Consider the following 23,224-nt stretch of genomic DNA (forward strand, 5'->3'; position numbering starts at 1 on the left):
ATATGCACTGTTTTTATAAGGCTCCAGAGTCCTTACTTTTTAAAAGCCTTGTTGTCAAATTATTTGGAATGAATGATCCATGACCTCAAAGGAGAGGGGATACTTAAGGTTTCTCTAAGCCTGACATACACTTTCTTCCTAGAGATTCAGCCTTTAGTCATTTAAAACCTATTTGGTGGACTGCAGATAGGACACAGTTGAAAAATATTTGCCTGGCATGCTCAAGGTCCTGATTTCCATCCTCAGCACTTAAAAGCAAAAACACACCCTATGTTGAACAACTACTATGTTCAAAATATTATAGTATTTGTTGGGTTGGGGTGACACATGCCTTTAAGCCAAGCACTCAGGACACAGATGCAGGTGGATCTCTGTAAGTTTGAAGCCAGCCTAGTATACAGAATGAGTTTCAGGGCAGCCAGGGAAACACAGAAAACCTTGTCTTGAAAACTTAATATATATATATATCATGAAGACATGGAGATGATTAACATGCAGTGCCTGCCCTTTACATTTGACTCACTATGCAACAGAGGATATCTTTGAACTCTAATCATCCTATTCTACCTCACAACTGCTGAGAATACAAAAATACACCACCACATCCATGATGCAGGGCCAGGAAGGATACCAAGAGGGGAGCACTCTATCAACAGAGTACATCCCCAGCCTTTGTTCTGTCTCTTTTTGATTGACTTTTCATTTTTTTCAAGTTTTTCTTAAACTTGATCTATATCAAACCATATCTGATAGTACTACTTTTATACTTCTGCTTTTCCCACCTTACAAAATAGACATGTCAACTCATCTCAAAGTTTAATTGAGATTGCAGACCTCCTGGGCAGAAAACAAGGGATCATATGAAATCTGGTGCAGATATTAAGAAAAATTTATTATGCTAATTATGCTGACTTTTGGTAAATACAGATAGTTTCTATTGCATTGGATTTAATAAAATAATGATGGGACTAAACTTTCATTTGTTACCTCATATCATATAACTATAAGTTTTATGTTAGATAATTATGTAATCATTGCTCTATAATTTAGGAAATTCTCACTGATATTGTTTAAAATGAATTCCTTTCATTCCCTTCTAGTATTTTATATGAACTGTATTACTTCACACTAAAGTTTACTAAAAATGCAGAGTATGATTTCATTTGAACAATACATGACATGCAGATATATGAGTTCATTTTGTCAATAAAATTCCCTTTTCTCGTTTAAAAATATGTTCCCAAAAGATACTGTCTTTTTAGTAAGTATAAGGTTTTGTAACAGAATCATTGTAGTTGAAATAATTGTGTTATGATGGCTACAATGAAAACAGTCAGGTGATAGTCTCAGGGCATAACAGTAATAGGAAATAAACATTTTCACAACATAAGTTTTTACATGCAATTATGGCAAAGACTAGGAGGCAATAAAAAGACTTTCAAAAGTGAGAATACAGAGTGGGGGAAATGGCCACACTGCAGGAGAGTAAAGTCAAAGTGGATGTTGAGTTGAAATTAAGCAAAAATGAGCTGAAGAGGCACCTGAAAGCTGAGAAGAAACTGGAAGAGAAAGGCCAAGTGGAAAGAGCTCAATGAGAAACAGCTAAACAAGACTACTGCTGCTGTCACCACCAACCCCACTGCTGACATTGGTGTGGGTGCTGAGGAGGAGACTCTGGACCCAAATCAATATTACAGGATCCAAAGTCCAGCAGCTGAAGTTCAGTACAGAGGACTCATACCCACCCAAGTACCATGTGGACATCTCATTCACTCGGTTCATTCAAGAATACAGTCACCTGCAGCCTGGGGATCACCTGACTAACAACATAAGTGGCAGGTCACATCCAAGAGAGTGTCTGGGGAAAATTCATCTTCTATGACCTTTGAGGAGAGGAGGTCAAGTTACAAGTCATGGCCAACTCCAGGAATTATAAATCAGAGGAAGAATGTGTGCATCTCAATAAAAACTGCATCAGGGAGATATAATTAGAGTTGAGGGTAATCCAGGGAAAACCAAGAAGGACAAGCTGAGCACCATCCCCCAGGAGATCACACTTCTGTCCCTCTGCTTGCACATGTGCCTCAGCTTCATTTTGGCCTTCAAAGACAAGGAAATAAGGTCTCTTCAGAGATATTTGGGCTTGATACTGAAGGAGTTTGTGAGATAGAAATTTGTCATCTTCTCTAAAGATAATCACAGATATAAGAAGTTTCTTAGATGAGCTGGGATCCCTGGACTTTGGAACTCCCATGATGAGCATCATCCCTGGGGGAGCTTCAGCCAAGCCTTTCATCACCTATCACAATGAGCAGGAAAATGAACTTATGTATGAGAATTGCTCCAGAACCCTACCATAAGATGCTGGCTGTTGGTGCCATTGACAGGGTTTATGAAATTGGGCACCAGTTCTGGAGTGAAGGGATTGATTTGACTCACATTCTGAATTCACCACCTGTGAGTTCTACATGGTCTATGCAGACAGTCATGACCTCATGGAAATCACAGAGAAGATGCTGTCAGGGATGGTAGAAAGCATTACCAGCAGTTACAAGATCACCTGCCGCCCAGACAGGCCAGAAGTCCAAGCCTGTGAAACTTACTTCACTCCACCCTTCAGGAGAATCAGCATGGTAGAAGTGTTTGAGAAAGCCCTAGGTATGAAGCTGCCAGAAACCAGTCTCTTTGAAATAGAAGAAACTTGAAAAATTCTTGATATTTCTGTTGCAAAAGCTGTTGAATGCCCCCCACCTAGGACCACAGCCAAGCTCCTTGATAAGCTTGTTGGAACATTCCTCGAAGTGACATGCATCAGTCCTACATTCTTCTGTGATCACCCACAGATTATGAGTCCTTAGACCAAATGGCACCACTCCAAAGAGGATTTAACTGAGCATTTTGAGCTGTTTGTCCTGAGAAGGATGTATGTGATGCCTACACTAAGCTGAACGATCCCATATGGCAGAAATTATAGTTTGAAGAGCAATCCAAGACCCAGGCTGCTGGTGATGATGATTCCATGTTCATAGATGAAAACTTCTGTGCTGCCCTGGAATATGGGTTGCCCCCAACGGCTGGCTGGGGCATGGGTATGGGTCGACTCACCCTGTTTCTCACAGATTCCATCAAAATCAAGGGAGTATTTCTGTTTCCTACCATGCAGCCTAAAGACAAGAAGGAAACTGCAACAGCAACTGGTACCCCAGAAAGCACAGAGGCCAGCCCCTCTGTCTAGAAGATACATGCAACTATGGCATCTGAATCTCAGAAGATCTGGTCTGAGGGAGTGATTCCTGAGTGGAACCATCCATCTGGCCCCTGCAGTCCAACCACCACAAGAGAGAAGACCAAAGTGTGGATACTCTGATCCTTCTTAGAAGGGGGGTCAAAATACCCATGGAAGGTGTTACAGAGACAAAGTATGAACCAGAGACTGAAGAAATGACCATCCAGAGACTGCCCCACCTGGGGATCCATACTGTAAAAAACCACAAAACCCAGACACTATTGCAGATGCCAAGAGCTTGCTGACAGGAGCCTGATATAGCTGTCTCCTGAGAGGCTATGCCAGTGCCTGACTAATACAAAAGTGGATGCTCATAGTCATCCATTAGACTGAGCACAGGATCCCCAATGAAGGAGCTAGAGAAAATAACCTAGGAGCTGAAGGGGTATTCAGCCCCCTAGGAGAAACAACAATATGAACTAACCAGCAACCCCAGAGCTCCCAGGGACTAAACCATGAATCAAAGAAAACACAAGGAGGCACTTGTGCCTCTAGCTGCATATGTAGAAGAGTGTGGCCTAGTCAGTCATCAATGGGAAGAGAGGCCCTTGGCCCTTGAAGGTTCTATTCCCCAGTAAAGGGGAATACCTGGGGAGGAAGCAGGAGTGGGTGGGTTGGGGAGCAGGGAGAGGGGGGAGAGGATAGGGGATTTTCGGAGGGGGAACTACGAAAGGGGATAATATTTGTAATGTAAATAAAGAAAATATCTAATTAAAAAATTGACTAGGCAGCGGGCGCCACCTTGGTTCCGGGACTCCGCCGAACTTAGGAAATTAGTCTGAACAGGTGAGAGGGTACACCACAGAACCGGACAGCTTTTGGGACAGGCAGAGCCACAGAGCCGCTGAGGTAGCACCCTTTTCAGGCCGCAGACAGTCGGCCACCTTCCCGACCAGAGGACAGGTGTCCACCTGGATCAGAAGGCCTCAGCCTCAGGAGCTGCAGGCGCCACCTTGGTTCTGGGACTCTGCCAAACTTAGGAAATTAGTCTGCACAGGTGAGAGTCTGCACCACAGAAGCTGACAGCTTCTGGGAACTGCCAAAGCAACACAGCTTCTGGGAAAGGTCCTGTTTTGGGCCTTCTTCTTCGGCCAGGAGGTGGTCCAAACACAAGATATCTGTGCACCTTCCCTGTAAGAGAGCTTGCCAGCAGAGAGTGCTCTGAGCACTGAAACTCAGAGGAGAGAGTCTGTCTCCCGGGTCTGCTGATAGACAGTAACAGAATCACCAGAAGAACAATCTCTAAAGAGAGTCAACTATAACAACTAAATCCAGAGATTACCAGATGGCGAAAGGTAAAGGTAGGAATCTTACTAACAGGAAACAAGACCACTCACCATCATCAGAATCCAGCACTCCCACTTCGCCCATTCCAGGGCACCCCAACACACCCGAAAAGCTAGACCCGGATTTAAAAACATATCTCATGATGATCGTAGAGGACATCAAGAAGGAATTTAATAACTCACTTAAAGAAATACAGGAGAACACTGCTAAAGATTTACAAGTCCTTAGAGAAAAACAGGAAAACACAATCAAACAAGTAGAAGTCCTTACATAAAAAGAGGAAAAAACATCCAAACAGGTGATGGAAATGAACAAAAACATACTAGACCTAAAAAGGGAAGTAGACACAATAAAGAAAACACAAAGTGGGGCAACACTGGAGATAGAAACCCTAGGAAAGAAATCTGGAACCATAGATTCGAGCGTCAGCAACAGAATACAAGAGATGGAAGACAGAATATCATGTGCAGAAGATTCCATAGAGAACATCGGCACAACAATCAAAGAAAATGGAAAATGCAAAAAGCTCCTAACTCAAAACATCCAGGAAATCCAGGACACAATGAGAAGACCAAACCTACGGATAATAGGAGTGGATGAGAATGAAGATTTTCAACTCAAAGGACCAGCAAACATCTTCAACAAAATTATTGAAGAAAACTTCCCAAATCTAAAGAAAGAGATGCCCATGAACATACAAGAAGCCTACAGAACTCCAAATAGACTGGGCCAGAAAAGAAATTCCTCCCGACACATAATAATCAGAACAACAAATGCACTAAATAAAGACAGAATACTAAAAGCAGTAAGGGAAAAGGTCAAGTAACATATAAAGGCAAGCCTATCAGAATTATACCAGATTTTTCACCAGAGACTATGAAAGCCAGAAGAGCCTGGAGAGATGTTATACAGACACTAAGAGAACACAAATTCCAGCCCAGGCTACTATACCCAGCCAAACTCTCAATTACCATAGATGGAGAAACCAAAGTATTCCACGACAAAACCAAATTCACTCATTATCTCTCCACGAATCCAGCCCTTCAAAGGATAATAACAGAAAAAAACCAATACAAGGACGGGAACAACACCCTAGAAAAAAACAAGAAGGTAATCCATCAACAAACCTAAAAGAAGACATCCACAAGAACAGAATGCCAACTTTAACAACAAAAATAACAGGAAGCAACAACTACTTTTCCTTAATATCTCTTAATATCAATGGTCTCAGCTCCCCAATAAAAAGACATAGACTAACAAACTGGCTGCACAAATAAGACCCAATTTTGCGGCTTACAGGAAACTCATCTCAGAGAAAAAGATAGACACTACCTCAGAATGAAGGGCTGGAAAACAATTTTCCAAGCAAATGGTCTGAAGAAACAAGATGGAGTAGCCATCCTAATATCTGGTAAGATTGACTTCCAACCCAAAGTCATCAGAAAAGACAAGGAGGGGCACTTCATTGTCATCAAAGGAAAAACCCTCCAAGAGGAACTATCAATTCTGAATATCTATGATCCAAATACAAGGGCAGCCACATTCATTAAAGAAACTTTAGTAAATCTCAAAGCACACATTGCACATCACACAATGATAATGGGAGACTTCAACACAGCACTTTCACCAAGAACAGATCATGGAAACAGAAACTAAACAGGAACACAGTGAAACTAACAGAAGTTATGAAACAAATGGATCTGACAGATATCTACAGAACATTTTATCCTAAAACAAAAGGATATAGCTTCTTCTCAGCACCTCATGGTACCTTCTCCAAAATTGACCACATAATAGGTCACAAAACAGGCCTCAACAGATACAAAAATATTGAAATTGTCCCATGCATCCTATCAGATCACCATGCACTAAGGCTGATCTTCAATAACAAAATAAATAATAGAAAGCCAACTTTCACGTGGAAACAGAACAACACTCTTCTCAATGATACCTTGGTCAAGGAAGGAATAAAGAAAGAAATTAAGGACTTCTTAGAGTTCAATGAAAATGAAGCCACCTCATACCCAAACTTATGGGACACAATGAAAGCATTTCTAAGAGGAAAACTCATAGCTCTGAGTGCCTCCAAAAAGAAACTAGAGAGAGCATACACTAGCAGCTTGACAACACACCTAAAAGCTCTAGAACAAAAGGAAGCAAATTCATCCAAAAGGAGTAGACGGCAGGAATTAATCAAACTCAGGGGCGAAATCAACCAAGTGGAAACAAGAAGAACTATTCAGAGAATCAAGCAAAAGAGGAGCTGGTTCTTTGAGAAAATCAACAGGATAGACACACCCTTAGCCAGACTCACTAGAGGGCACAGGGAAAGCATTCTAATTAACAAAATCAGAAATGAAAAGGGAGACATAACAACAGATCCTGAAGAAATCCAAAACACCATCAGATCCTTCTACAAAAGGCTATACTCAACAAAACTGGAGAACCTGGATGAAATGGAGAAGTTTCTAGACAGATACGAGGTACCAAAGTTGAATCAAGATCAGGTTAATGATCTAAACAGCCCGATATCCCCCAAAGAAATAGAAGCAGTCATTAATAATCTCCCAACCAAAAAAAGCCCAGGACCAGATGGTTTTAGTGCAGAGTTCTATCAGACCTTCAAAGAAGATCTAATCCCAGTTCTTCACAAACTATTCCACAAAATAGAAACAGAAGGACCTCTACCCAACTCATTCTGTAAAGCCACAATTACTCTGATACCTAAACCACAAAAAGACCCCACAAAGATAGAGAACTTCAGACCAATATCCCTTATGAATATTGATGCAAAAATCCTCAATAAAGTTCTTGCTAACCGAATCCAAGAACACATCAAAACAATCATCCATCCTGACCAAGTAGGTTTCATCCCAGGGATGCAGGGATAGTTCAATATACGGAAACCCATCAACGTAATCCAGTATATAAACAAACTCAAAGACAAAAACCACATGATCATCTCATTAGATGCTGAGAAAGCATTTGACAAAATCCAACACCCATTCATGATAAAAGTCTTGGAAAGATAAGGAATTCAAGGCCCATACCTAAACATGATAAAAGCAATCTACAGCAAACCAGTAGCCAGCATCAAAGTAAATGGTGAGAAGCTTGAAGCAATCCCACTAAAATCAGGGACTAGACAAGACTGTCCACTCTCTCCCTACCTATTCAACATTGTACTTAAAGTCCTAGACAGAGCAATTAGACAACAAAAGGAGATCAAGGGGATAAAAATTGGAAAGGAAGAAGTCAAAATATCACTTTTTGCAGATGATATGATAGTATATATACGTGACCCTAAAAATTCCACCAGAGAACTCCTAAGCCTGATAAACAGCTTCAATGAAGTAGCTGGATATAAAATTAACTCAAACAAGTCAATGGCCTTTCTGTACACAAAGGACAAACAGGCTGAGAAAGAAATTAAGGAAACAACACCCTTCTCAATAGCCACAAATAATATAAAATACCTAGTCGTGACTCTAACTAAGGAAGTGAAAGATCTGTATGTCAAGAACTTCATGTCTCTGAAGAAAGAAATTAAAGAAGATCTCAGAAGATTGAAAGATCTCCAATGCTCCTGGATCGGCAGGATCAATATAGTAAAAATGGCTATATTGCCAAAAGCAATCTACAGATTCAATGCAATCCCCATCAAAATTCCAACTCAATTCTTCAACGAATTAGAAAGGGCAATTGGCAGATTCATCTGGAATAACAAAAAACCTAGGATAGCAAAAACTATTCTCAAGGATAAAAGAACCTCTGGTGCAATCACCATGCCCGACCTAAAGATGTACTACAGAACATTTGTGATAAAAACTGCATGGTTCTGGTATAGCGACAGACAAGTAGACCAATGGAACAGAATTGAAGTCCCAGAGATGAACCCACACACCTATGGTCACTTGATCTTTGACAAGAAAGCTAAAACCATCCAGTGGAAAAAAGACAGCATTTTCAACAAATGGTGCAGGCACAAATGGCTGTTATCATGTAGAAGATTGCGAATTGATCCATTACTATCTCCTTGTACTAAGGTCAAATCTAAGTGGATTAAGGAACTCCACATAAAAACAGAGACACTGAAACTTATAGAGGAGAAAGTGGGGAAAAGCCTCGAAGATATGGGTACAGGGGAAAAATTCCTGAATAGAACAGCAACAGCTTGTGCTGTAAGATCGAGAATCGATAAATGGGACCTCATAAAATTGCAAAGCTTCTACAAGGCAAAAGACACTGTCAATAAGACAAAAAGACCACCAACAGATTGGGAAAGGATCTTTACCTATCCCAAATCGGACAGGGGACTAATATCCAATATATATAGAACTCAAGAAGGTAGACTCCATAACCCCATTAAAAAATGGGGCTCAGAACTGAACAAAGATTTCTCACCCGAGGAATACCGAATGGCAGAGAAGCAACTGAAAAAATGTTCAACATCCTTAATCATCAGGGAAATGCAAATCAAAACAACCCTGAGATTCCACCTCACACCAGTCAGAATGGCTAAGATGAAAAATTCAGGTGACAGTAGATGCTGGCTAGGATGTGCAGAAAGAGGAACTCTCCTCCATTGTTGGTGGGATTGCAAACTTGTACAATCACTCAGGAAATCAGTTTGGCGGTTCCTCAGAAAATTGGACATAGTACTACCGGAAGATCCAGCAATACCGCTTCTGGGCATATATACAGAAGATGCCCCAACCGGTAAGAAGGACACATGCTCCACTATGTTCATCGCAGCCTTATTTATAATAGCCAGATGCTGGAAATAACCCAGATGCCCCTCAACAGAGGAATGGATACAGAAAATGTGGTACATTTATACAATGGAGTACTACTCAGCTATTAAAATAATGAATTTATGAAATTCCTAGCCAAATGGATGGACCTGGAGGGCATCATCGTGAGTGAGGTAACCCAATCACAAAGGAACTCTCACAATATGTACTCACTGATAAGTGGATATTAGCCCAGAAACTTAGGATACCCAAGATATAAGATATAATTTGCTATACACATTAAATTCAAGAGAATGAAGACCAAAGTGTGGACACTTTGCCCCTTCTTGGAATAGGAAACAAAACACCCATGGAAGGAGTTACAGAGACAAAATTTGGAAGTGTGACAAAAGGATGGACCATCAAGTGATTGCCATATCCAGAGATCCATCCCATGATCAGCTTCCAAACGCTGACACCATTGCATACACTAGCAAGATTTTGCTGAAAAGACCCAGATATAGCTGTCTCTTGTGAGACTATGCCCGGGCCTAGCAAACACACAAGTGGATGCTCACAGTCAGCTATTGAATGGACCACAGGGCCCCCAATGGAAGAATTAGAGAAAGTACCCAAGGAGCTAAAGGGATCTGCAACCCTATAGGTGGAACAACAATATGAACTAAGCAGTACCCCGGAGCTCTTGTCTCTAGCTGCATATGTATCAAAAGATGGCCTAGTCGGCCATCACTGCAAAGAGAGGCCCACTGGACTATCAAACATTATATGCCCCAGTACAGGGGAACGCCAGGGCCAAAAAGGGGGAGTGGGTGGTTAGGGGAGTGGGGGTGGGTGGGTATGGGGGACGTTTGGTTTAGCATTGGAAATGTAAATGAGCTAAATATCTAATAAAAATGGAAAAATTGACTAAATAAACCATATGTGATGGGAAACCTCAAAAAAAAATTTCTTTGTATTCCTTGTTACCAAATAAACCATTCCTCCCTTTTTAAAAAGTATTCCAAAGTTGTTCTTGTGCCTTTTAAATGGATAGCAGGAATTTTACCAGGGTGAAAATTTGTTCTACAAAGTATGTTTTTTAAATATAATGTTGGGGGGGGGGGCTAGCTTGAGAAATGTTTCTGCAGTTAAGAGCATTTGCTGATTTTTCTTTTATTTTTTTTTAGTTTTTATTGGATGTGGTGCATTAGGCTATGCACAGACAGGTTTGTCTCCAGTTGAACTGAGGTCTGAATCCTAGAAGCATGATAATTCATCTACATGACAAGGTAGGCATTCCCTCATGTTCCTGGAACTCCTGCCCCTGCCTAAGTTACTGCCCACCACAGCCCCCACAAGAGAAGCATGGCTAGAAGTCATGTAGGCAATGGCCCAAGCTTCTGACATTCAGGCTAAACTCCTCCCCAATTACCTAGCAAAAGTAAAGACAATAAAAGGGGCTGTTCAGCCACTCCTTGCTCTCTTACTCACCTCTCTCTTACTTCTCACTCTCACCCTCTCACTCCTCTCTCCTCTGTCTTCTTCTCTCCTCTCCTCTCCTCTCCTCTCATGTCTCCTCTCCTCTCCTCTCCTCTCCTCTCCTCTCCTCTCCTCTCCTCTCCCCTTCCCCCCTCCCCTCCCCTTCCCCCTCCCCTCGCCGTCCCCCCTCCCCTTCCCCCCTCCTCTCCTCTCTCCCTCTTATTCCCTTCTCTCTCTCTCTCTCTCTCTCTCTCTCTCTCTCTCTCTCTCTCTCTCTCTCTCTCCCTGTATTTTTCTAACAAAACTCTAAAACCATAGAATGTCTCTGCTCATCAAGGCCCACTGCACTTGGAGGATAGGAGGATGGGATAGGCTTTCTCCTTTTTTTTCTTTTTTTTTTTGAGGCAATATATTTATTAGAAAATTACTTCACCTGTCTAAAGGACAATTCAGGTTTGGATAGAACCAGCAGCAAAAATCTTTTTTTTTTTTTTTGAAATATGGGTTTGGCAGAGTAGTAAAGTTTCTCTTTGGTGATTGACAATAAAGTCTATTTGCTTGCTTTCTGATTCGTAAATACTGAAAGTGGAAAGCATACTTCTATAGTCATCAAAGCGGCTATAAGTTTAGTTGATGTGAAATTTAGGTAAGAAAATATCTGAGCTTTGAATCATTCCAAAGAACATTTAAATGTATCTACTTTTTCTTCTCTTTAGAACTGGAAGAGGGTTATCCTTACTTTGTGTTCTCTATCTAATCCTCTTTTTTATTAGATAGTTTCTTCATTTACATTTCAAATGCTATCCCAAAATTCCCCTATACCCTTCCTCTGCCCTGTTCCCCTACCCACCCACTCCCACTTCTTGGCCCTGGCATTCCCCTGTACTGGGGCATATAAGTTTTGCAATACCAAGGGGCCTCTCCTCCCAATGATGGATGACTAGGCCATCTTCTGGTTACATATGCAGCTAGAGATACAAGCTCTGGGGGTACTGGATAGTTCATATTGTTATTCCACCTATAGGGTTGCAGACCCCTTCAGCTCCTTGGGTACTTTCTCTAGTTCCTCCATTGGGGGCCCTGTGTTCCATTCCATAGATGACTGTGAGCATCTACTACTGGTCTCCTAATGAGCCATTTCTAATTTTTCGATGGAAGGCCTTCATGTGCTCGAGTCAAAATTCGCTGTGCTAACTCTCATGGGTGTGAGAACCTCTCTTCCCTCATCCCTCTCTCCCATAACCCCGAGGCTTTAGGAAAGTAGCCCAGGGGCTCCTAGGTTGAGCTGCCCCTTGACCACCTCCCGAAAATGGGTCAGAGGCTTGTATGCCCACCAGGGGCTGAGTGGAAATAGTCAGGCAGCCTTCCCACACATGTCTGTCCAGAGCATAGGTGGAACTCTGGCAGATAGTGGGCCTTCCCCCCTTCCTCCTCTTCCCCAGGGCCCCCTTTTTTAGTTCCCACAATTGGATATTTTTTTAACTTACATTTCAAATGTTATCTGCTTTCCTGCTTTCCCCTTCAGACCCCCCCCATCCCATCCTCCTTCCCCCTATCCTACCTCAATACCCTGGCATTCAGAGAAGGCCCAGGTTCCATTGCATTTGCACAAGTGGGGACAGCATTGCCATCTTGATCAAGCACCATCTACTAGAGATATGTTTGTAGAGGACTATTACTGTCAGCTCAAAAGACCAGCAGGCCCCTTCCCTCCTTCATATGAGACATATTTTTTTCTACACAGGTCAGATTTGAATGTATAGAAATCCTGTTGGGGTAAATGAACCCCTCTTCAAATTCAGCCCTTGTGTTCTCTGATAGACCTAGGGTTTCAGACAAATGTGGCTCCTCTGTCAGCTACTCACCACCAGCTCTCTCCATTTCGTTGTGGACTTAACCATTAACCCAAAGACAAGCCACTGTTTGCCATGTGTTCACTTACCCACCCATCCACCCACCTACCCATCTATCCACCCACCCATCCACACACCCACCCACCCATCCATCCATCCATCCACCCATCCAAAAAATATGTACTAAATGCTTTGCATGTGTCTATGGCTGTACTGACCACTTCGCCTACATCAATCAACAAAATAAAGATCTTGGCTCCACAGAATATGTGTTCCAGCATGGAGGAAAGAACAAACATATTAAATCTGTAAATAATATCCTGCCATACATTATGTATTATAACTAAGTAGTATATCAAATACTGTTTTAAAAAAAGCGAGAGTGAAAAGAAAGGTAACACATTAACTTGGACTCACATTGGGCTGAAGATGTAGCTTATCTGGAATGCATTAAGGGGCTGAGAATGAATGTTGATAACATATGCAAAATATGTCCATCATAGCTCTCCAGATGTAGCTCCCCTATAGAGACAGCTCCTACCTACCTTAGCTAAACCTATCTCCTTGAACCTATAAATCCTGTCTTCTTGTTTATCTGTATATAATATTTCTGCCTCCTTGTTCAAATCTATATAATAAACATGTTTTGTTTTGTTTTAAAATAGAACTTATTTTATTAAAGTACTTAATTACAGAAAAGCAACTTGGAATAAAAAAGCCACCCAAACCAAAAAACAAACAAACAACCCAGGCTGTTTTAAAGATAAAAGGGGGTACTGAAGCGAATCAAAGTCTTATAAGTGCTAGATAGTTGGGGTGAGAATAACAGGGGACTTCAAAACTGCTCAGACTACTGGTGAATAGGTAGAAACTCTAGAAACCTCCCAGATAATTGCACAGCCAATAGTGGGTAAGTGCCAATTCCTTTTACGAGACTGTGTGAACCCTCACAATGAATTACAGCCAGGGCGGAGTATGGGAATAAGGGGATATCCTCTACATGTCCTCCTCTGTAAGAGAGTGAGGAACATCCTATATTTCTTCCTCTGACTCTCCAGAAGAGGAAGAATCAAGGTAATCCAGGTCAGGTATCAAGGCCTGCCAAAGGGTGTTAGGACTAGGACCCAAGACAGAGCTTAATGCAGGTGAGGATCCTCGATCTTGTGACTTATTTGGGAATGAATAGGAACTTGAAACACAGGAGAACTGTGAGGAGGAAGAACTGGCACCTTTATAATACTGCCCAGGGAAGGGATCTAGACTACAAGAAGGGAAAGAGGAAGAGGCTCCCATATGAACTGGGCGCCTTGGAGGAGGAGAGACTGGTTGCTCAGGAGGCTCTCCTTGGAACTGCAGGCCTATTGCAGGAGGACTGGCTCACTCGGATCAGGCTGGACCTGATCTGGAAACTGGACCTCGTGCTTCGGCCTCGGCTCGGGGTGATACGGCTGCTGCCTCTTTGAGAACTGGAGCTCGTGTTTCGGCCTCGGCTCAGGGTGGCATGGCTGCTACCTCTCTGGGAACTGGACCTTGTGCTTCGGCCTCGGCTCGGGGTGGCATGGCTGCTGCCTCTCTGGGAACTGGACCTTGTGCTTCGGCCTCGGCTCGGGGTGGCATGGCTGCTGCCTCTCTGGGAACTGGACCTTGTGCTTCGGCCTCGGCTCGGGGTGGCAGGGCTGCTGCCTCTCTGAGAACTGGAGCTCGTGCTTCGGCCTCGGCTCAGGGTGGCACTGCTGCTGCCTCTCTGGGAACTGGACCTTGTGCTTCGGCCTTGGCTCGGGGTGGCATGGCTGCTGCCTCTCTGGGACCTGGACCTTGTGCTACTGCTGTGAGCAACAGGAACCCGTGCAGTGGGCCTAGGATGTAAATTCCAGCTAGCACGCTGGGTTTCAGGGCAAGCTTCGAGGAAGACCACCTCTGCTGCACTGCTTGGATGAGGGACGACTCAGGAGCGGAGAACCAGGCCTTCGGTGCTGCTGCTACCTCTGGGGTCTTCACTGTCATCGCCATCACTGTCATCGTCTTCTTCGTGCGCCCTGGCCTGTGGCCATTCTTGGCCAGCAGGGGTGGACGGGTCCCTCCCAGCATGGCTGGACCCGGGGACATGGCTGCGAGGACCAGCGCCAGTGCGAAGGGCTTGGTGGAAAGCCACAAAGCCCAGCGAGGTGGCGGCAGCAGTGGCGGTGGTGCTAATGAGGGTGCTCTCCGGGGCTTCTAGGTTCCCCACAGATCGTTCAAAATGGTGGCTGCTGCTCAGCCCAGAGCTCCGAGAGGACGATGGCTGGGGCTGAGACCGAGTAGGCGCTGCTCGGGCTCCTGGAAGCGGGGGCCCGCCTGCATGCTCTGCCCTTAGGTTTTGGCTGGGCTGCTTCCCCTTGCTACTGCTCTGGGTTTGAGGAGGCGGGGGCCCGCTGTGGCCTTTGTTGCCTTTCCCGCCTTGGCCACCTTGGCCCCCTTTCCGGCCTTTCGGGGTCTGGCTGACTCCTCTCTGGCTTCTCGTCATGGGTCTACCATGTCCAAGTTCTATGTCTGGGCCCCTGCTACCCTCAGGGTCGAAAGGCACAGCCAAGTCCTCACCAGCCACAGACTTGACGCCTCCACCTGCCGCCGCCATTTCACCTTCAAGGCTCAGGATACGAGTGATGCCACCTGCCAGTGATGGGCCTTTAAGTACTGTGGGGACCGGAAGCAGCGGAAGTGTGACCTGTGAACTCTACACTGTCTCTAGGTGCCTCCAGCTACTTCTAGGGGAACATGTGGCCACTGTGTACTGTGGGGACCGGAAGCACCAGGAAGCGTGACCTTTGGACTTGACAGTGTCTCTAGGTGCCTCCAGCTACTTGGGGGGGGGGCAAGGATATGCGGCCACTTTGTACTATGGGGACCGGAAGCACCGGAAGCATGACCTTTGAACTCCACAGTGTCTCTCTAGGTGCCTCCAGCTACTTCTCTGGGGGGTAAATGTGGCCATATAGGCTTCACAGCATCTGATGGATTTGGGAGAAATGGCTTCTCTGTGGCTTTGACAGGGAAATGGCTTCTGGAGACCATATAATAAACGTGTTGCGCTCGCAGGGAACTGTGGTTTCCCAGGTAGAGAGGCAGACTGTTCCATTGCAGCTTTCTGTTGCCGTTTTTCTTGACTTCATTCCCTCACTGCCCTGAGCCAGTCCGTCCCTGGAGTCAGCATAAAACATTTGGTTTTGACAATAGTTTTAAGTTCTCAGCTACCAACATTTCCCATAAAGCCCAATGTTCCATATGCAGTCTTCCCCACTCTCCAAATCTGAGACCAGACACTGACAGACCATCGTCACCCAAAACTTTGAATCAAAAATAGGGGTGCTTCTCATTATACATTCTATGGCTTTTGATAAAAGTGTTATGAGATGTAACCACCATTATAAATTCATCTAAAACAATTATACTGTTCTAAAATTCCTCTGAGCTCTACACCTCTCTCTTCCTGAACACTGACAACCATTGTTCTTTGATTCATAGTTGTTTTTTGTTTTGTTTTGTTTTTTTTAAAGATGACATTTTATTTTATTGTGAAACCTATCACCTAAAGGACAAAATGCATTGAAAATCTTAGAAAACTTCAAGATCATCCAGTATGTCAACTACATGGCATCCTGGTTCATATAGGTAAATCAATGTGGCAGATTTCTACCACAACTCTAAGTTTCCCCTTCTCTGCTATTGTATTTCCTAAACACTAAGGTCTGACGTTTTAGGACATGGGCAACCTTATCTTACTTTCATCTTACAAAGCCAAGAGATTTCAAAACTGCCCTTATTTTAGGACTATGTGTACAGGGTACACTAAAAATACATGCTTGTATTTGTACTCAGAAAATTATTCTATAGAGACATAAGAAAGGCTGAATGTACTGCTTGGTGAGAGTGTATTAAAGAAAGTATAAAGGAAAGAGATTCTTTTTAAATTTAACTTTTATTGATTTGTAACGAGAAAACATACATAATTTCAATTCATCTGAATTTGTTAACATTTAAAAACATAGTTTGAGTAAATAGACTTATATCACATTCTTTTTTCCCTTTTGGACCCCAACTCCTCCCAGGGACTGCCCATTCAATACCTGCTATACCTTTCATTTTTTATCATATTCTTTAAAATTTATAAAGTATTAGGACAATAAAAATGAGTATTATAAAATTTATTTCATATAAAACAATCAATTGAACAGTCTTTTGTAGATGCTTGTCTACAAAAATACTTAAAATACATATTTTCTCAATATAAATTTTAAATAATGTCAAATATATTAACTGTATGATATTTTAAAATAATACATCACAATTTTTAATGAACATACATAGATAAAGTTTTTTTGTTTGTTTTATTTTGTTTTTAGTAGAGCTTAAAATCTTTGCTCTTATTGTGGTTCAAACCCAAAATAAGAACAATTTTTGGACATTAGAGTTCATTGTAATAGGCTGTACCTGAATGTCCCTCATATCACCAAAGGATTTTACCTCCATAGCAGCTAAGCTAAGAGCTGAGACTTCTGCTGTGCCGAGGAATGAATTGTAGGCTGATTTTGGGATAGATTTTCTGCTATGGTCAAGGCTATTTGACTTGAATGATTTTTGTTATTCTCAGCCCACAGAGAATAGGTTACATTCATTTAAGAAATGGCATGTGTATTAAGATGGTCTATGTATGAAGTCATCCATTAACTGTTTCAATGAACAATGTTCTGCTTGGAGAGTGACACACAGGTTAGGTGAGGGTAAGATTCTGGTTCATTGGCTGTGATGATTTTGAAAAGCATTCATTTCAGAATAAGAGTAACTTATAAAGTCCTCTTCTTCAAAATTGATACAATAATTATAAATATCAAGCAAATCATGTCTCACTCTTTGCTTTTCTCTTACAAGCCCCCTTCCAAATTAATTGTCTGTTTCTTTTGGCTGTGTGAATAAGTTTGAAATAAGTAATCTGTTCTGAAAACCATAGTATAGTGGGAAAACCTCAAATAAAAATGCTACTAATAAAGAGGCTGAGATAGGAGAAGCATGATTTCAAGACCATTATGTAGCACACAGAAAGATACTGTCACTTACAAACAAGCAGAAAGTGTATGGATTGTACAGTATTGGACCTATTTCTCCATTTACCAAATTAGAGAAACCACTGGGTGATATCCAACTAATTTCTAATTCCACATATTTTTGAATTTCAATTGATTAGGATATGTTGGTAATATTAATTTTCATATTAAGAGATATTAAGGAAAAGTGATTGTTACTTCCTATTATGTTTGTTGTTAGAGGTGGCACTATGTCTGTGTGAGTTTGTTGAAAGATTATTTTCTTACTTATTCTAGGGTGTACATTCACTCCTTGTGTTGGTGTTTTCCATCTATTATCCTTTGTAGGGCTGGAATTGTGGAAAGATATTGTGTAAATTTGGTTTTGTCATGGAATATCTTGTTTTCTCCTTCTATGATATTTAAGAGTTTTTCTGGGTATAGTTGTCTGGGCTGGTACTTGTGGTCTCTTAGGGTCTATATGACATCTGCCCAGGATCTTCTGGCTTTCATAGTCTCGGGTGAGAAGTCTGGTGTAATTCTGATAGGTCTGCCTTTATATGTTACTTGACCTTTTTCCCTTACTGCTTTTAAAATTCTTTTGTTGTTTAGTGCATTTGGTGTTTTGATTATAATGTAATGGCAGGAATTTCTTTTCTGGTCCAGTCTATTTGGAATTCTGTAAACTTCTTATATGTACATGGGCATCTCTTTCTTTAGGTTAGGGAAGTTTTCTTCTATAATTTTGTGGAAGATATTTACCGGCCCTTTAAGTTGGAATCTTTGCTGTCTTGTATACCTATTATACTTAGCTTTCGTCTTCTCCTTGTATCATGGATTTCCTGGGTGTTTTGCGTTAGGAGCCTTTTGCTTCTTGCGTTTTCTTTGACTGTTGTGTCAATGGATTTTGTGGTATCTTCTGCACCTGTGATTCTTTCTTCTATCTTTTGTATTCTGTTGATGATGCTTGCATCTATGACTCATGATCTCTTTCCTAGGTTTTCTAACTCCAAGATTGTCTCCCTTTGTGATTTCTTTATTGTTTCTTGTTCTGTTTTTACATCCTGGATTGTTTTGGTCATTTTCTTCACCTGTTTGATTGTATTTTCCTGTAACTCTTTAAAAGATTTTTGTGATTCCTCTTTAAGTGTTTCTAGCTGTTTACCTGTATTCTCTTGTATTTCTTTAAGGGAGTTATTTATGTCCTTCTTATAGTCCTCTATCATCATCATGAGAAGTGATTTTAGATGTGACTCTTGCTTTTCCGGTGTAGTGGGGTATCCAGGACTTGCTATGGTGGAAGAATTGGGTTCTGATTATGGCAAGTAATCTTGTTTTCTATTGCTTATGGTTTTACTATTGCCTGCCACCATCTGGTTATCTCTAGTGCTACCTTACCTGGCTATGTCTGAGTCGAGCCTATCCTTCCTGTGATCCTGGTTGTGTAAGAACTCCTCATAGTCAAGCTGTTTCTGGGATCCTGTGATCCTGAGACCCTGGGTGTATCTAAGTTTCTGGGACTCAATCTGCCTATTGGACCCTGAAGTCCTGGTGGTGACCAAGGTCCTGGGATACTGGAATCCTTTGATTCTGGGTGTGTTAGAGCCCCTTCAAGTGGAGCTGCCTTTGGGTGTTAGGCTGGCTTTGGAGTTTGTACCCAAGGTCTGCTTAGGGCACCGGTCCAGACAGACTAGAAGGAACCTGTGCTGCTGGTCTGGTGGAGTTCCTGAATTCCTGAGTCCCACTGGTCCCAGTTATTCCCAGTGTTGGGGCTGATGTTGTGTTCTCCTCAGTTCTGATCCTATATTGATCCATAGTTTTATCTTTTCCAGTATACTCCATGACTGAAATCATTTTATGTAGCTTTCTCAGATCAGCTTTTAAAATCTGTCATAAGCATGTGATGTCCACTTACATTTTCTTCATGTTGTCTGATGATGGGGGCTTTTGTTGGTTTTGCTGTTATTCAGTTGTTTTTGCTTTGTTTTATTTATTTATTTTTTGTTGTTGTATGGAAGATTAAACCAAGGACATGAAACATGCTAATCAAATATTCTACCACTAAATGACAACCCCAGCCATTAAAAATGTTCAGTTCTATTAGAACTATGGCAAATACTGCATTGTCTCTATATGCTGCTTTTTCATGCCTTGTATTGTTTTTCTTGGAGGCACACATCATTTCCTGGATAAAATATTGTGTCTATATACTGATTTTCTGTGCCTTGTAATTTTTTTTTTGAGATAAACATTGCTTACTGAATTAAAACCAATACAAAAACAAACAACAGCAAAAAAACAAAACAAAGCAAAACTTCTGAGACAAAACCTTTTCTAAAGCAGTGGCAATATGCTCGAGGAAGGAATGCTCTTTTTTAGGCTTTAGCTCTAGCTGTGCTTCCTAACTCACCTGAACCTCCTCTAGAAGTGGGTGCTGAGGATGGCTACAGGGACATGGTGTTGTATATGTCCCTTGTCTCAGGTCAACCAGGCTCTGATAAAGCTCCAGAAGATTGTACTGGTTGTGGAGTTAAATGAAGGGTCATGCTGTTTCTTTTGTTTTTCCTCCCTTAGAATTTCAAGGGAACTTCCTCCCACCCCCACCCTACCCTCAACCCCATAGTCACTACAAAGAAACAGATGAAGCTCCTATAGGAAAAATTCACATAACTGTGCCCTCTCCGAAGGTAGGTCCCCACCAGGAGAATTTGTTTTGAGGCAATGAGGTTTTGCTTTGTTCTTTAGCCAGGTATCCAATTCCTGGGCTCAAGGGTTCCACCTACTTAACCTTCCCCAAGTTCTAGGATGCCCAGCTTGGGACAATGCCCAAATCATGTGAGAGTGTTCAACTCTCAGATTCCGACATCCTGATCCTTCCCTCAGTACCCGACACCCTGATTCCTCCCTCAGTACATCAATGAGAGTGGACAGGTACTTCTAAACCCATACATTTTCCCACAGAGGTTCCTAATTATTGGTTTCTGCTCTGGCAAGTGGAGATTCTCTATACAGTCTGTACCTTTCAGAAGTAGCCATTTGCCTGGTGCGTTCTACTCTTTGGGATCTAAAGATAATAGCAGGCATTTCATTTTAATCAGCTTTGTACTCATTAAGATAAAATGTCAACTCCCAAGTCACTTATTTCTGGAAACCAGAGTCTCATTCAGAGCATTTATACCAGGATTAGGTTCTGAGTTGGTAAGCAAGCACGAACCACCTGAAGTTAGTTTTGTACTAACAGGCCCATAACACTGAAGCAGGACTCCCAGTCTCACGTCAAAAGGGATCCATTTCCTCAAGTAAATTCCATCTCTTCTCCCTGATCATTTCTCACCACTTTCAGTTTTTTTTCAATTTTTCCAGTTTGTTTTTACTTTTTTTTCTTTTTTTTTTTCTGACAGGGTCATACGATCTATCTGCAACTGACCTGGAATTTGCTATGTGACCTTGAACTCAGGTGTCCCCTTTCCTCTGCCACCTTAGTGCTGCTGGCATTAAAGACGAATGTTCCCATGCCTTTTTTTCTCACTGTAATTTTCATCTTGTAAAACTGGCAATGTTTTCATTACATTCATACAGATGCCGAAGGTGAATCAGAGCCATCTCATATAGCAGATATATTTAGATTTAAATGTAGATTTCACATCAACAAATTTTTGTCTCAGACAATATATAGGATATATTTGTACTAAAATTATTCACCATTTACATGTACTTCAAATTTAATGAGCACTTATATTTTATTAGACAAGCCTATGTGGTATCCAATTCAGTTCATGGGGATTGGTTGGATACCCACTGTGAGTGGGCAGCCTGCGCAAAGCAGTGCTCCTTAAATGGGAATACTAGGGCTAGCAGCAGCAGCAGCAGAACCTGAAACTTGGGGCCAATATAGATTCTCATACATCACAGCAGAAGAGCCAAAGGAATACTAAACTAACATTCCCTCCCTCCCTCCCTCCCTCCCTCCCTCCCTCCCTCCCTCCCTCCCTCCTTCCCTCCTTCCCTCCCTCCTTCCCTCTTTCTCTAGACTCTGAGAGCCAAAGGAATCCTAAACTAACAATCCCCCTCTCTCCCTCCCTCCCTCCCCCCTCTCCCTCCCTCCCTCCCTTCCTCCTTCTCTAGACTCTGAAATCTGTTTAGCAGACTTTCTGGGTGGCACTGAAAAGGTCTGATAAAGACAGCTCCATTAGTATTCCATGCACATCTCAGCAGAGTGTCCATCTTACAGCTGCTAGGCAGTTGGCTTCTAAAGCATTCCAGCTGTCCCCCTTTTGGCTGAAGAACTGCCCTCAGCTGTCAAAACCACATCTACCAGGAAGTTCACTTCCAATGTGGAGTAGCCCATAACAAGAACTCAAATCTCCCCTCTCCTCCCTTTCCTTCTCCCTCTCCATCTCCCCCACTCCTCCAACTCTCCATTAGGTTTTGTTTTGTTTGTTGTTGCTGTTATTATTGTTCATTGAAATTGTGTCGCATATACTATAGACTGACTACATAGATGAAAATAACCTTGATCTCCTGACAAACCAGCCTCACAATTGCCTAGATAGTACAATGTAACAAGTTCTCTTCTAGTCAATGCTACAAAGTAAGACCCTGCTCCACCTTTAGGAGGAGAATGTGATGGTTTGAGTGAAAATGACCCCCATAGAAGTATATACTTGATCCGGGCATTGGTGGTGCATGCCTTTAATCGCAGCACTTGGGAAGCAGAGGCAGGCAGATTTCTGAGTTTGAGGCCAACCTGGTCTACAGAGTGATTTCCAGGACAGCCAGGGCTACACAGAGAAACCCTGTCTCAAAAAACAAACAAACAAAAAAAACCAAAAACAAACAAACAAAAAGAAGTATAGACTTGAATGTTTCCTCCCCAGTTGGTGTTCTGTTTAAAAAGAAGTAGAAGCACGGCCTTGGAGGGGGTGTGCTGGCGGTGGTCTTTGAGATTTCAGAACCTACAGCAGACCCAGCACCGCCTTTCTTCTCTCTCCTTATTTTATGCTGTCAAGATGTAAGCTCTCAGCTACTGCTCCAGTGCCACATCTGCCTGCCTCCCTCCCTGCCTGCCTGCTACCACTCTCCAGTGGAATGGCCTTGGACTAACTCTCTAAACCTGTAAGCTAGCCCCAATTGAGTGATTTCTAAGTTTCACTGGTTATATTGTCTTTTCACAGCAATACAACAGTAACTTAACAGAGGAAGGGGGAACAGGAAGAGTAGGAGCATAACTGATTTCTTTCCCCAGTGGGGAGAATTCTACCTTGTGCTTTGTTCTCTACAACTGTCCCTCCATGAATCAGAGAAGCCTAGATGTTCCTAAATGGCACATTTTCCTTATTCTTTTGATTTCTATTTCTCTTACCTCCATAGGCAACCAAATACCTGTCTCTGACTCTACTTCTATAGAATGTGATACAAGATAACAAATATGCTTCTCAGTATCAAATAACCTGGACCCCCAGCATCTCTCAGACAATGAGCCACCAACCAGGAAGCATACACAGGCTGGTCCAAGGCCCCTGACACACA

The 23,224-nt window shown here is 42.3% G+C and overlaps 2 pseudogenes; one reads left to right on the top strand and one right to left on the bottom strand.

The window, feature by feature from the left end:
- Positions 1,457-3,352, top strand: Gm8303 (predicted gene 8303; annotated as a pseudogene).
- Gm2286 (predicted gene 2286) lies at positions 13,641-15,388 on the bottom strand (annotated as a pseudogene).

The sequence above is a fragment of the Mus musculus genome, chromosome X (genome assembly GCF_000001635.26).
Source record: "Mus musculus strain C57BL/6J chromosome X, GRCm38.p6 C57BL/6J".
Classification (NCBI taxonomy): domain Eukaryota; kingdom Metazoa; phylum Chordata; class Mammalia; order Rodentia; family Muridae; genus Mus; species Mus musculus.